We start from the raw sequence: 16,597 nt of genomic DNA, 5'->3' as shown, positions 1-16,597 counted from the left end.
GGCTCCTGATTGCTAAAACTTGAAATATATGCCTCTGTTCTCCAGGCGGGCTCCTGACTGCTAAAACTTGAAATAAATGCCTCCGTTCTCCAGGTGGGCGCCTGATTGCTGAATCTTGAAATGTATTCCCTTGTTCTCCAGGTGGGCGCCTGATTTCCAAAACTCGAAATGTATTCCCTTGTTATCCAGGTGGGCGCCTGATTGCTGAACTTGAAATATTTTCCCTTATTCTTCAGGTGGGCGCCTGATTGCTGAACTTGAAATGTATTCCCTTGTTCTCCAGGTGGGCGCCTGATTGCTGAAATTTAAAATGTATTCCCTTGTTCTCCAGGTGGGCGCCTGATTTCAACAAAATAAAGAAAACAAAGAGCATTTTCTGCCCCAGTTTGGTGGCTGGGCACAGATGTGAGTGTTAAACTGAATTATTCTACCAACTATTATAAGAATTTGAAAGCTAAGTCCTATTATCCAGGAAGGTCCTGACAACTCCTAACAGTTACGAACCTAAGTTATATTTTCTAAAGGTATTACTCCCACTACACTTGTTATCAAAAAGGTTTTAAACTACTCCCCATTATCCAGGAGGGTCCTGACAACCTCTAGCTAAAAGACAGTTTTGACCTGAGTTATATCTACTAAAGGTACGACTTCCACTACATCTTGTTATCTAAACCGACCTTAAAACTACGCCCCATTATCCCGGAGGGTCCTGAAAACTTCTAATTGAATCATATCTTAAACATGCCAATTTTGAAACCCACTTATGCTCCTTTGGGGTACATTTATGCTACTCATGATTGTTTTGACATTTAAACTAAGTCCTATTTTCCAGGAGGGTCCTGAGAATTTATGGTCAAACCTGTTTTGGTGCTTGCTTTTTCCCTAAGGAGGGTTTCTCCGAAACCAACGAAAACTTTCTGCCCCTGTTTCAATCAAAGAAAAATCTTGTCAGTTTAAAATGTGGTGGTTGGTTTGTGGCCTTGAACTTTGAGGGGGATTGCTCCTTCACTTCCCATGATGACTGATTTCCACTTGAAGACCTTGCTTGTTTATGGACTAACCCCTTTCTCTGTCGTCCTCATCACATAAAATACCTTTTCTCCGTTCAGATCCAATATCCTCTATTTGCATTGCATGAACTGGCACCTCCCCAGCCTTTGTATCTCACATGAATCCCAAAGCACGCCCATTGCCCCCACAATATGCTGTTCTTTCTTGACTTAACCACTGGCCTCGGCCTTGAGGTCTGTTGCTCCTTCACTTGTCATGATAACTGATTCCCACTCGAAGACCTTGCTTGTTTATTGACTAACCACTTCCTTTGTTACCCTTGACACAGAGAATATCTCTGATCCGTTCACCAAACACCCTCCATCTTTTTTCATTGTTCATGAATCGATATGTACCAAACCTTTCGTGTTTCACCGAAAATACCTTTGATCCGTTCAGCTAACACCCTCCATCTGTTGCATTGTTCCTGAATTGATACGCACCAAACCCTCGTATTTCACACGAATCCCAAAGAACGTCAATTGCCAACCACTCAAGATGTATGTCGTTCTTTCTTGGCTTAAACCCTGGTCCGGTCTTGGAGGTCTACAGCTCCCCCATTTGCCATGATAACTTTGACTTCTTCTTGGAAGGTCTTGCTCGTCACTGGTTTAACACCCTTTTATCAAGCTTATCACGGGAAATACCTTTGCTCTGTTCGCCCTAACCCTTCATTTGTTGCATCGTTCATGAATTGACATATACCAAGCCTGTTGATTGTTGCCAACTCAGTGTGCCTGCTGTTCTTTCCTGACTTGACGCTTTGATATGTTCACCAGATCCCGCTTTGTTCAATTGGAAAGCTTGGTGGGAGATTTTGAAGTCATTTCTCACTTGTTATGACCAAACAGACTCAGGAGGAGGAAGTAAACAAGACAAAAGGAACATAGTGGAAGGACAATGGAAAGAGATGATTCCTAACAAGAAAACTACAAAGTAGAAACCTATCGGATGTGGATACCGACTCTAACGACCTTGACATGCACCTGTGGCCTATTCTGTTAAGCAAATCTGACGTTCACCTCTTGTTGTACCTTTTCGCCGTGAAACTGGGCTTCAATGCTCCGCTTATCCGATCTGATTCACAATCCTTATTCGACTTGTAGTGCCCGAAGGGTTTTCACCATCAAGCCTCTCTCATTTTGGTCTTTCTCTCACCTCACTATCGCCTTATGGTGCCTGTGAAGGTTTTCACCAATAAGACTCTCTCATTTTTGATCTCTCTTAGCTTTCATCGCCTTGCGGTACCCGTGAGGGCATTTATCATCAAGACTCTCTCATTCTTCATTTCCCTTATTTGGACCGGAGTGTTGCCCCTGATATGGTTCACCTCTACTCGCTTGACTCGGCATCTCTCGAAGATTAATCAGAAGGTCTTTCTTTGGACCATAATGCAGGGTTAGGAAGAAAGAGTATCAAAGGCTCAAAACAATTCAACATGGGCTCAAAATTACAACTTTCGGAATCAGATTTCTCACAACAACCACAACTTCTGCCCCAGTTTCTTTCTTGGGGACTTTTGGATTTATATTTGGAGTGACTGAACCTCAGAGAGAGGCTGCCTACGTACCCTTTCGGGATCAAGTCAAACGTAGTTCAGGTCATAGAATTACTTCGTTGTTGCAATCTTTCCTTTTTTTCCACTTTTTTTTTCATTTCTTTTCTTTTCCTTCTCTTTTCTTTTCTTTTCTTTTTCTTTTCTCTTCTTCTTTTCTTTTTCTTTTCTCTTGTTTTTTCTTTTCTTTTCTTTTTTCTTTTCTCTTCTTTATCTTTTTACATTATTTTCTCTTGTTTCTCCACTTTCTTTCCTCACTCGGGCTTACGAGTTTTATTATTGATTCCGAAAGATGGGTATGCAAGAAAATAACCGAGGCTCAAAGGGGTAACAAAGGATAAAGTGTTTGGATAGCAGAACAAAATGCCTTCGTCCTTCCAATCTCCAAAACATGCCAAGTACAAACTACACAATTAAAAATTGTAGGAAAACATACGTAACATCTTTTTTGATTGCGCAGAATTACTAACCATATCCGCACATTTGCCTTCTACATTTGTCAATTACCAGCACCATTGGACAACAATCTCGGCGCCTACCAGAACGGTCCCTGTAGACTTGGGGCAAACTTGCCTTTGGCTTCAAACCGGTATGGCATGATGCATTTCAATAGTATTTCTTTATGTTCCGTCTGCCCTAGTTTCACACAATTTGGGCTCGAAGTGATCTCAAAATGCCCTTACGTATTGCCCTCGAATGTCCTTACATCTTCAACATTGTTTCATTGCTTCATTACTAAACTGACTTTTAAAAACCAGGCTGAGAATTATGCGTGCATGTCATGTCACCAGAACCAGCATGAAAAGAATTGTAAACGGAGAAGAAAACTAAACAAAATGACTAGAAATGGCAGGACACAGAGAATTGCATTAGACTGACGGTGAACGAGTTTAAATAACAGAACAAGCAAGCAAACCTAGACAGCACTAAACAAGCTATTACGTCTAAACAAACAAGTCAAAGTGAAAAGATAGAAGGGTTTGAGTCACAAGACAATATCCGGATTACAACCCTGAAATAACCCGGATAACAGAAATGACAACAAAATAAACCACCAAAAACTCCACTCCGGCTGACCAAGAAATGGAGAGTCTTCCTAATTACCATGCGTGACATCTTAACCACTGCGTTTCGCATCAATGTTGTTGGAACCTTCACCAATTTCAATATTATTGACTTCATTCAACAAGTTCCCAAGAGGATTTGCGTGCTCCCTGTCATTGTCATTGATCACAATTACTCCATCTTGAATCATTCTTTCTATTTCCCTTTTCAAAGATCGACAATCTTCAATGCTATGCCCTTGGACATTAGAGTGGTACATGCATCGTACAGTAGGATCAAAGCCCTTTGCATATGGGTCTGGAGTATAGCCGAGGAGCGGCTCAATTAGGCCAGAATGCTTTAACTTTTCAAACAAACTTGTGTAGGACTCCCCAATTGGCGTGAAACTATTTCTTTGCCTTTGTTCTCTTCCCTGCCCCTGTTTTCTAGGGTTGTTGGGTGCTCGAGAATGCTGCGAAGGCAAGAGTGCATTACGCGGTGCTGGCGCTCGCCATAAAGAGTGACCTGGTGGTTGGACATATGACCGGACATTGTTCGGAGGATAATACTGAGGTGGATTGTGTGGAGCTCGGGGATAGGTTTGGGGTTGGAGTTGAGGCTGGGTATATTGGTGAGGCGGACCCTTTGATCCATGTCGTGACTCTGAAACAACCATGGAAACATCATCGTGTTCCTTCTGACCCAGCAAGCTTCCTGTGTCGTTCTGAATTGCTTGTGTTGTGACTTTTAAAGCAGACTAACTCATGATCTTGCTAGACTTCAGCCCCTCTTCTACTAGCTCCCCCATTCTAAACACCTCATCGTGAGCAACCTCGGAGGGATAATATTGGGCGTTATGAGCTTTGGGCGGGTGTTCATTATTGAGAACTGTGGATGTGACCGGAGGGCACTTTTGGGAAAAGATAGTTGGACGACGAGTGATGGAGCTACTAGGGTGGCTGGGAAAGCTGTGATAAGCGGGTAAGTATGGAGAGGGTGGAGGATCGCCTGGCGTTGTGTTCGGAGTTTGGGTAAGGACAACGTCTAGGAGGCTGGGTGGTGGCGGGGGTGGTGCCTTCCCAGTCATCCATGCCCGATACATGTCTGCCACGTGTTGTCTCAACATCTTTACCTCTTATACCAACCCGTTGTCCTGTTCAACCAGTTGGTTTCGGGCACCGAAAGCAACCCACTCAGTTCTATTGTTGTTTGCCATTGCCTTTGTCCTTGTGTTGTAAAGAAGAGTTACCACTTTAAAACCACAAACCAACCACCTCTCTGGAAATGACATGATAAAATGAAACCATCATGTTAGCGTTAGGGCATTTAACATATTGGTACCCGCACATTTGGAGAGTGAATGCACCTAGGCAGTTAACAGTTCCTATTATGCTTTTGATCGGTCGCATGCGTCATCCCGGCCTTTTACTTATTTCCAATTGCACACTTTCTTTTCTTTTTTTTTGTTCTCTTTTTTTCTTTTCACTCTTTCCTCTGTCTTCTCTTGTTCCTATTCTCTCCCTTTCTCAATTTTTCCTTTTCTTTCTTGTTTTTCCGCTCTTTTCTTTTCTTTTTGCCTTTTTGTTGTTTTCCTCTCTTTTCTTTCCTTTTTTTTATGGTTATGGTCGAATCCTATGGAGATTGCCTACGTATCATGACCCCGCATGAATCAGACCAAGCGTAGTTCTTGCAACTAAACGCAAAAATAAGGAAATAAATTTTGGGATTTGTGAAACTTTCAGTAATAAAATTTCGATTACAAAGCTACTAGATTACTTGTTTTTCTTGAAAAGGAAACTACAAAAGCAGACTCAAAATAACAAAATACAGACTCGATGACTAGGAGTACATCAAAGCTTCAAATCCTGGGGACCGCGGGGCATCACTCGGCATCGCCGCGGGCCTGCGCAAGACTGAGAATGTTTCGATGTCAACTGTAGGCTATTTAAAGAAAGCTGGCCATGTAATGACTTATTTTGACTTAAAAAAGAAAAGTGGCTATTTTTCAAAAATATTTATTTTGAGAAAACAAAAACTTGGTTTTGCAAATATCCGAAAGGGAGATTTTAAGGCTGTGCCCGCAAACCGTTTTAAAATGACTCAGGGTGGCTGTTCTTGCAAAAACAGCCTTCCGGCGCCCTTTTAGGGGCATTCGGCTTATTTTAAACAAGAATGGCGGCACCCGACTTATTTTGACAAAAAATTAAAGTTTTGGTATTTTTGGCTATTTTTGCAAAAGGGAGGTTGGACCCGATGAGGGTTGCCTACGCATCTCACATCCGGTGAGAATCAAACCAGCGTAGTTCGGGCAAATAAAACTAACTATTTTCGAAAACTAAACTCTTTTTGTTTTTTGTTGGCAAATACACTATTTCTGAAAGCAAGACTCTTTTTTATATTTTCTTTTTCAGTGGCAAATAAAACAAACTAAAAAAAATACTCTTCTTCCTTTTTTCTTTCATTTTTCTCAAAAATCCAGCAGAATTTCGGCTCTACTTGGACATTGGTTTTTCTAATATAGGTAATTAACTCTCTACACTGCTATTTTCTCTTTTTCTCTTTTTGTTTTTCAATTTTTCCAGATATTCAAAGCCGGTCAACATGCGAGTCCAAAACAGATAAATGCACAAGTAGGATGCATCAGGATGGTCCATTATTCCGGGTACACCCGTCCTAGACGGACCCAACCCCTGTGTTGAGTCCCCTAAGTCATATGCACGTGATGCGAATAAGCGTTCCTCCTAGGGATCCGGCATGAGGTCAAGTTATTCTAGGTTCAAAACCTGGGTATATGTCCTAAACTGTGTACCCGAGCGGACAACTCGAGTCGAGGAGGGGGGCTACGTACCGGGGACCCGCAAGATCGTCCGGCTTAGTAACTTGTCCGAGCCTCTTTCTTATTTCAGGGTATGACACTAACAGAATAGGGAGTCTCAACCAGTAAGCACATCCCCGGAGGTGAGAAGAGAAGGGTTTCGGCACAGTTTATATACAGTTCAGATAATATCAATGCAGTAAAGCATTTAGCACATTTAGCAGGAAACATGTAGAAAAATCAGATAAAGCCAAACATAACAATTATTCTAAGCTCGAATTCTTAAACCCTGAACCGAAGTTCTGGGTTTGTGTCCCCAACAGAGTCGCCAGAGCTGTCACACCTCCTTTTTCACTATACTACACCCGAAAAGGGTATAATAAAAGGAGTTTTTCCAATTAAAGGACAATTGAAACGGGATTCGTTTATTAAGAGATTCAGAGTCGCCACTTGAGATTTATGGTGTCCCAAGTCACCGGTTTGAATCCCGAATCGAGGAAAGGGTTTGGCTCTGTATTACAGTCGCGAACCAGAAATCCGAGTAAGGAATTCTGTTAACCCGGGAGAGGGGGTTAGGCACTCCCGAGTCCCGTGGTTCTAGCACGGTCGCTCAACTGCTACATTTGGCAAAAATCTGATTTTAATACATGTTATCCTATTGTGCAATTTTTAAAATTACTTACCGCTTTTAATTAAATTTTTAGGAAATTGAACGTCGTTTAAAAACTTTTTTTGGATCACGTCACATGAAATGCACCCGGATCCTCGACACATTTTATTCAACGTTTTGGGATTTGGATTTGGGTCGCATGAAATGCGCACCCGAATTTAGGAAGGTAAAATTATTAAAGAACGCGCTTAAAGCGACTAACGCATTATTAACTTTGCGGGAGGCCATGAAAATTCGCTAAATGGCACGTCCCGAATTCTAAGTATTTTAATATAAATATTTAAAGAGGGCCACGCGGTTTGTGATTTTATTTGGCGCGATGCACCTCAATTTGTTTTAAAGGCCAACCTAAAAGAACTACGATTCTCTATTAAAAATTGTCTCTAAGGGTCGAATGAATTAATTAATTAACCTTCAAGGAATTCGAGCTTCAAACACAGGTCCACACTTGAACAAGAGGAAAGCCTCCTAATTCAAGCATGCTACCTAGCTCGGAAAGCCCAAAACCCGTATTATAAGAATTAATCTCACAAACTTTCAGCATTTATTGGCTTCAAAAATTAGCCCATGAAGAAGGAGAATACTGTTGTTTCTATTAAAATATGCCCAGCTTTGGGCTTCTAATTGCGATATTGAGCCCAATTCGGAACTTTGCATTACATCAAGCATGCTCCATCATCCCAAGTTGATTTAATGTGAAAGAAAGAAGGATAAGCAGCAAAATTAACATCCATTTGCGGCAAATTATCACAAAGCAAAAAACTGGTTTGAATCTGAGTTCCAAAGGCACATGCGCAAACTCCCATTTAACCTCTAAATTTGTAACTGACTCAAGAGGGATCGAACAAATAAACACTTTCGTAAAAAATTTCGGACCTAAGTAGTTATCAAGTAATCATGCTGGAATCCATTTTTTAAAACTAATTTCAAAAGACCATTCCTTGCTATTAGAGACATTTGCTCGAACTAGGTGGCTGACAAGTAATAAACTGTAGGCTAATCTAAGAAGACAGTAGGAGCCTGAATTGCGCCCTTAAGCTAAATGTATTTCTCAAACTTCATATAAAAAATCAGCATGACCTCACGGACCATCATTTGGCTTTTAACAAAACTTAAGATGAAATTTTCAAAAGATCAACACCTAATCAACTTCCACTTGAAACTCTTTTATTCAAGACATTCAAAGAAAAAAAACACTCAACCCAAGTTCTAAGACTATGCAGGGACATATTTTAGCATGACTATTGAGAAATGACTTCACTAACCCATAATTGGAATTAACAAGTATTTAAAACCTATGACTAGGGAATCAAAACCAAATACCTCAACCAGTTAAACTGCAGCTCATAGTCCATAATTATTACATGCTTTACCAGGTTTAAAACATGAATTTCTCATATTCAAATGAAATCTAGATCTAGCATCTAAAACTGACTGTATTTCATGATGAAATCTTCACAACAGGCTAAAATAAATATGCGTAATACAGCACTGAATTACACAGTAATTATAACAGAAACTAATCGTGCTCAAACAGTTCTGATTCATATTCATGGATACTTACACACATTCACTTCAACTCCATTACAGTTTCAAGAGTGTACCTAGAAATTGAAAGGGAATCAAGAGGTAAGGAGTCAGTAAAAGCAGCAGCCCAGTAGTCAATAAGCAAACAGGAATCAGCTTGGTTCAAGCAGTAAAATAGTAACCCCAGCACTGAACAACTTCAACCAGCCTTCTAGGACCACAAATCAAACCATTTTTACTCCGGATGAACCAGGAAATTGTTTCAGAGGATGAAAACCTCAAGATCCAACGCAAAAATTAATGGAACAATAGTTTTTGATATTTTCTGTCGTTTCTTAGTTTTTTCAATCTAATCCCCTTTTTTCTTGCCTTGAAAGGCAAGAATAGCATCTTATATAGGCCCACAGAATAGGGCAACCCTCAGATTCTATATTTTACCCTTTGCCCCTTTTGGATTTTATTTTTAGCTAAGTTGCCCCCCAATTATTGGCTTGCTACCCAAGTAATGCTACCAAGAATTAGAAATTGCCACTCAAACCCCAACCTAGAAGCTTCTAGGGGCTTCTCAATTCAGTTGACAAGGATTCCCTAAGTGTATTACCCCAATTACCCTCATGCAAACTATTATTTACCTTTTACCCTTTTCCTTGAAACCCCTTAAGTTTTCTAATCGTTCAATTTCCCCCTTTAGGTACTGAACATCTACAAATGCGACCAAACAGAAAATATTCTAGCTAGTTCTTTCAAACGGATCAAACACAAATAAAATGCAAAACAAACTATGAATCGGATTAAATCAAAAAGAGACCTAGGCGCCTGAAATAGATGGTAGACAAGCATCGATTAACAAATTAAAGGTGAAAACTATCTCGGAAGTTAAACAAAATCAAAGATAACAAACCATGAATTAAGAAAACAACTGGGCTAACACACTGATTTTGCCAAAGAAATAGAATAACCCTAAAAATGAAGAATAAAGTAACTAAACAAAACAAATAAAAGAAGAAAAACAAAAATCAGAATAAAAGACTCACCGAAAAAAATAATCCATAAAAAGGAAACTGGACCTGAGCTCTCCTAGATTGGTCGGACACCGTTGAAAAAGGGGCCTGATGGAGTTCGAACCAGGTTTTGGGCGAATTAGGGTTCTGGGATGGTTTCGATCTGAAATTCGAATCATTTGGGAAGGATTTGAGGGTTATAGTGAGTTTCAAATTGCCTGGATTGGGCGTATAATCTTGGATGATAGCCCTTGTTAGAGAAAAGGGTGAAGGTGAAATCAACAAAATATGAAATTTAGGATTTTGGAATTCTTTAGTAACCTTAGGGAAGTACACATTTGTTTACCCTTAAAATCGAATAACAATTAAACTTATAAGTGGTTTTAAGGATACGTAATTTCAGCTAGTACTAGTTGATAAATACGATGATTAACAATAGAAATTAATAGTAAAGTGAAGCAAACCAATATTGAAATGCAATTAAGCCTTCGAGCTAGATTGCGCTCGAACTAATTGAGAATAGAGTTATGGAATATGGAATAAACTGATGAACAAGAGATTATAAGAGAGAAAAAGTATTGTATTGCTTTGATATGCCAGAATGAGGTCGTTACAAACGATTAGAACCCCCNCAGGGCGGCGGCTCTAGGGTTTGTGAGATGTGAGGTTGATGAGAGACGAAGTGGTGGGGGGGGGGTTCCCTTCAGACATTCTTATATCACGAGGACCTCACTTCGTAGCCGTTTGATCTGAAAACCTCGACGGCCAAGATTGGTTTACTTGAAGCGGCGTCGTTTGGGCTTAGGGCTGGGGAACGGACCGCGTTGGGGTGGAATTGGGCTGGGCTTAGACGAATATTATACTGGGCTGATCGAAATGAATGTAAAAATGGCCCAGCTTTCATCTCTTTCCCAAAATCTTTTCAATTTCTCTTTTCAACTTTCTTTTTTTTAATTTCTTTTAATTTTAAAATTAAACATAAATCTAAATTAATTTCTACAACTGAATTAACTAAAAAAACTAATTAAACCCAAAATAACAATTAACACAATTAATTAAAACAAATTAACACAAAAACTGCTCAAAAATCAAAACTAAAATTAAAGTCCAAATTACGCTATATTTTGTGATTTTTCTATTTTATAAAATAATTGACTTCTAATTAATCCTAAAAATGCAAGGCTAAATCCTAAATGCACATGCTAAGTATTCTTGTATTTTTTTTTATTAATTAAAATGCACAGACAAAAATGCATAAAATGCCACAAAAGCCGCCGAAGAAATTATTTTATTTTGAAACTTTGGGAGCAGTTCATATAGGGCAAAAATCACGTGCTCACAATGGGGACCCTCAAGAAGATGAAGATGCGAAAGATTCTCCCCCGGAACTTGAAGAAGGGGTGAAGGCACCGATTGATGCCTTAAAGAAGTTAACCTTGGCACAGATAAAGAACCAAGGCCCACATACCTATGTGCTTTACTAGCAATCGATGAAGAAAGCACTTATATTCAGTTACTCAAGGAGTTCAGGGATGTCTTTGCTTGGAGTTACAAAGAGATGCCTAGCTTGGACCCGGAAGTAGCAGTCCATTACCTTGCCGTCAAGAATGGTGCTCGCCGTGTTAAAAGCCCAAAGGCGCTTTAGTCCATACTTGATTCCCTTGATTGAAACCGAAGTTAATAAACTCATCGAAGCTGGCTTTAATCGTGAAGTTAAATACCCAACATGGGTCTCAAGTATTGTCCCTGTAACGAAGAAAAATGGCCAGATTTGAGTGTGTGTTGACTTCAGGGATCTCAACAATGCGTGCCCGAAAGATGAATTCCCGCTTCCTATTTCAGAGCTGATGATCTATGCTATTGCTGGGTACGATGCAATGTCATTTATGCACAGTTTATCGGGCTATAACCAAATTCGCATGGCGCCAAAAGATGAAGAGCTTACTGCATTCCGTACCCCCAAGGGCATTTGTTGCTACAAGGTAATGCCTTTTGGCTTGAAGAACGCTGGTGCTACTTACCAAAGGGATATACAGAATATTTTTGATGATCTTCTCCACAAGAATGTCGAATGCTATGTTGACGACTTGGTGGTAAAATCAAGAGAGAAGAGTGACCACTTGAAAGACTTGAGAATGGTGTTTGAGTTACTCCGGAGGTACCAACTTGAGATGAATCCATTGAAATGTGCCTTTGGAGTTACTTCTGGACAGTTCCTCGGTTTCATGGTCCGACATCGAGGGATCGAAATTGATCAAAATTGATCAAGCCAAAGTGAATGCCATTTTGAAAATGCATGGACCTCGGGATATCCATGAATTGAAAAGTCTGCAAGGAAAGCTAGCATACCTTAGAAGATTCATCTCAAACCTAGCTGGGAGGTGCCAACCATTCAGTCGCCTCATGAAGAAAGGCGTTCCTTTAAAGTGGGACCAAGCTTGTAGCAATACCTTTAAAAGTATCAAAACTTACTTGATGAAGCCTCCAGTTTTGGCAGCCCCTATACTTGGAAAGCTGCTGATACTATACATTTCAGCACAAGAAAGGTCTGTCGAAGCGCTGTTGGCCAAGAAAATAGTGAAGGGAAAGAAAATTCTCTTTACTACTTGAGCAGGATGATGAAACCAAATGAGCTGAATTATTCACCAATCGAAAAGTTATGTTTGGCGCTAGTCTTCTCAATCCAAAAGTTGAAGCACTACTTTCAAGCTCATGTCGTTCGTTTGGTTTCTAGAGCAAATCTCATCAAGTTCGTGATGTCAAAACCTGTACTTAGTGATCAACTAGCAAGGTGGTACCTCCAGTTTTAACAATTTTAAATTGTGTACGTCCCTCAAAAAGCTATAAAAGGACAAGCGTTAGCGGACTTCTTGGTAGATCACCCTATACCTGATGATTGGGAGCTACCGGACGAACTATCTGATGAGGACGCAATGGTCATTGAAGTTCAACCTCGATGGAAATTGTACTTTGATGGTGCTGCACATCGCAGAGGAGCTGGTGCTGGTATAGTATTTGTCACCTCTCAAGGCGAAGTTCTGCCCTACTCTGAGATTGATTGTTAAGCTTTATATTACTACATATCTCAGTCTTATTTTATTTTACAAGGAAAGTAGTATCCATCACTTAATTTAAGCTTTCTAGAATCATGACCTATGTTAGATAGTTGTTAATCCTACTGAGGTATTGTAAAATCCACTATAGTTTATAAACTTAATTTCTCCACTCAACCGATTTTGTAAGACTAATAACTACACTTGTTTTTGTAGTTTTTAAAAAAAATACTGAAACAAGTAGAATTCCCACTACCGAAGTTCTCATTTATGTTTACCCTTTTACTGTTTCAAACATTCAAACATGACTTTGCTTTCTGAATTAATGGATGCCTGTTTAGTGTCCCAATTTTTTATTTAAGAAGTTAAAATTACTTTAAGACTAGATCCACTCTAGGAAGAAAACAGTTTTTCAACAATACAATTCCAAATCAGTTTTCCTTAAAACAAAGATACATCGCTTCAACATTTTTTAGAGTGGATATGATTTTCTTTTTATAAAATAAGATCACTACATTTACATTTAGTCTAAGACCTTAATTAACTTTAGTCCGGTCGGTTAACCATTTATAATGGATATTAAAGGGTAATTGAACCCATACCTAGAATCTTTAGGTTAAGTAGACTGTAAAAATAGTTATACTTTATTAAATTACTTTAATCAATTTAGGTGTCCTAATTCACCTTAGAATTAATTAGGTGAAGACTCTTTAACTTTAATCAAACTCAGAATTACACATATGTTATACCTTACTTTAACCAGTTTAAAATGGGGTATAACAATGGAATATTATTGGCCAACAATGGTAAAAGATTGCTTGGACTACGCTCGAAGATGCAAGGCTTGTCAATTCCATGCGAATTTTATTTATCAACCTCCTGAAGTGTTGCACCTAACTGTTGTATCCTGGTCATTTAACGCTTGGGGATTGAATGTTGTTTGACCATTGCCAAAGTCCTCTGGTGAGCACCTATACATCTTGGCTGCAACTGACTACTTCTCAAAATGGACTGAAGCTGTTGCTCTTAAGGAAGTACAGAAGGAAAATGTTGCAAGTTTCATCCGAGTAAACATTATCTATCGCTTTGGCATTCCTCGTTACATAATAACGGATAATGGCAAGCCGTTCGACAATAGGTTGATGAATAAGATTTGTGAACTCTTTGGCTTCAAGAAACGTAACTCTTCTATGTACAATGCTGCCAACAATGGTCTAGCCGAGACATTCAACAAGACTCTATGCAACTTGTTAAAGAAAGTCGTCACCAAATCCAAACGGGATTGGCATGACCGTATGGAAGAAGATCTGTGGGCATATAGGACAACTCACCGCACGCCAACACAAGTGACCCCTTATGCACTCGTTTATGGAGTCGAAGCCCTCTTGCCACTCGAGCGTCAAATACCTTCATTACGATTAGCTATTCAAGAAGGAATCACTGATGAAGAAAATGCTCGACTTCGATTAGAAGAGTTGGAGGCTCTTGATGAGAAGAGGTTGGAAGCTCAACATAGTCTTGAATGTTATCAAGCTCGATTGTCTCGCACCTTCAATAAAAGAGTTCGCCCTAGATCCTTTCAAGTAGGAGATCAAGTCCTTACCGTATGAAGACCCATAATTACTTCCCATAAACTTATAGGGAAGTTCACTTCAAAATGAGATGGGCCATATGTCGTACAAGAAGCTTAATCAAGTGGGGCTTACAAGCTAGTTGATGCAGATGGCATTAGAATCGACCTATCAATGGCAAGTTTTTTAAGAAGTATTATCCTTGAAGTAGCAACGCTCCTTGACGCATGAGCCTAAACTGCATGTTCCTACACTCATGGCCCGCATGAGTCTAAACTGTGTACGACCCACACACAAAAAAGAGTCCGCTAGGTTGAAAATCTCGAAAGAGCCGCCCTAGGCAAAAGTTATGACATAAAATAAAATCACCCATTCTGAACTACGGTATGACTTGATCCTCTTCACCGAGGTACGTAGGTAACTTAGAGTTTCATTCTGAGTTCAGTCGCATGAGGACAAAAGATACATAGTGCCCCGATCATCGTTCCAATGAAGTACGATGGAATGTAATCCATTCAGTCAACACTTGAAAATCGAGCTGAGATACCATTCTTCTATTAATCTTTGGATCCCATTTGATTTAAAGGGGGCAAGCTGCTATGGTATAATGGTGTCTCCACTGAAATGATGATAATATTTGCATCAAAGTCTGGGGATTCGCTACGTCTTTATGTTCGCATAACCTTCAAGTTTGTTGGTCTTCATATCCGCTCACTTCCCTAAACAAAGGGGGAAGAGAAGAGAGGCATCAGAAGGGAACACAAATATAAGAAGAAAGATTCCAGGGCACAACGTTTCAAATTCAGTGAGACTTGAACCCAAAACATAAAAGTTTTGGCAAAGTCGTGCCAACTCGAAACTATCGGTATATTAAAATTTGATGTTGATTTCGAAATACTATCTAAAACTATACATAAGGTATTAAATCCTACATTTTAGAAATGTTTTAAATTTGAAGTCTTGTTATCATAAAATCAAACGGTTCGTGATTTCGACATACCTACATCAAGATATAAAAGTTTTGGTGAAGTCGCGCAAGTTTGAAATCGTCAGCGTGTCGGAATTTCACGTTGACTTCGAAATGTTATCTGAAACTATCCTTAAGGTATTACATATAGAAATTTGGATATGTTTTATATTTTAAATTTTGGTTTTCGACAAATCTAACGGTTCATGATTTCGACGTTCCTGCACTAAGGTACAAATATTTGTGTGAAGCTGCGAAAATCTGAGACTATCAACGTGTCGGAATCTAAAGTTAGATTCAAAATAATATCTAGGACGATTCTCAAAATGTTTGATTCTGAATTTTAAATATGTCCTAGATCTTGAAGTCTATTTTCCATAAAATCAAGAGGTTCATGATTTTGATGTTTCCACACCAAGATATAATTTTTTTTGGTGAAACTGCACAAATCTAAAGCTATCAACGTGTCGGAATCTAAAGTTAGATTATCTGGGACGATTCTCAAAATTTTTAATTCCAAATTTTGGATATGTCTTAGATTTTGAAGTCTAGTTTCATGAAATCAAACGGTTCACAATTTCGACGTTCCTACACCAAGATATAAATTTTTTGGTGAGACTGCATAAATATGAAATTTTCAACGTGGTGGAATCTAAGTTGGTTTCAAAATATTACATGCGGCATTTCTGAAGGTGTTTGATTCTGAATTTTGGATATGTCTTAGATTTTAAAGTTTAGCTTCCAAAATATCAAATGGCTCATATTTTTTACGTTCTCACATTGAGATATATATTTCCTACCACAAACAGTGCAAAGGTGATGAACAATATTATCCTCAAAGAAAAAGGAGGATGTATCTCCAAATACAGAGAACTTCGAGACATGAACGCCAACGATATTTGAAAGAATGCAAAGTTCTATTATAGGGACATCAATACATCATGGTAAGCAAAGAACTATTGATATTGAACCGCAAATAAAAAAAGGACATTGATGAAAACACGTGATATAAAGTAAAACAGATAGAGTTTTCATTTCTAAGAATAGCCGCTAGTCAATCAAATGCAAAAAAAGGCGAATTAACTACTCTATATAGACTAATCTAAACACAAGCTGTGATTGACCCAGTCTTTAAGGGTTTCCTCTAGGTGGTGTTTCTTCATCTCCACGTCGGCCAAGTCATCAGCAGTTTTCAAAAAAACATCAGAACATCTACGGTACTTCTCTTCAGCAGATGAGACTCTAGATTCAATCTCCTCAACCTCTTTCTTAGCAACACCTCGAAGAACTCTTAGCTGTTTCATCTTCTCCTTGACCTCTTTGAGAGATTGACTGGTGGCAGAC

This window comes from Nicotiana attenuata, chromosome 6 (genome assembly GCF_001879085.1).
Source record: "Nicotiana attenuata strain UT chromosome 6, NIATTr2, whole genome shotgun sequence".
NCBI classification, from domain to species: Eukaryota; Viridiplantae; Streptophyta; class Magnoliopsida; order Solanales; family Solanaceae; genus Nicotiana; species Nicotiana attenuata.
This window is presented reverse-complemented; position numbering follows the sequence as displayed.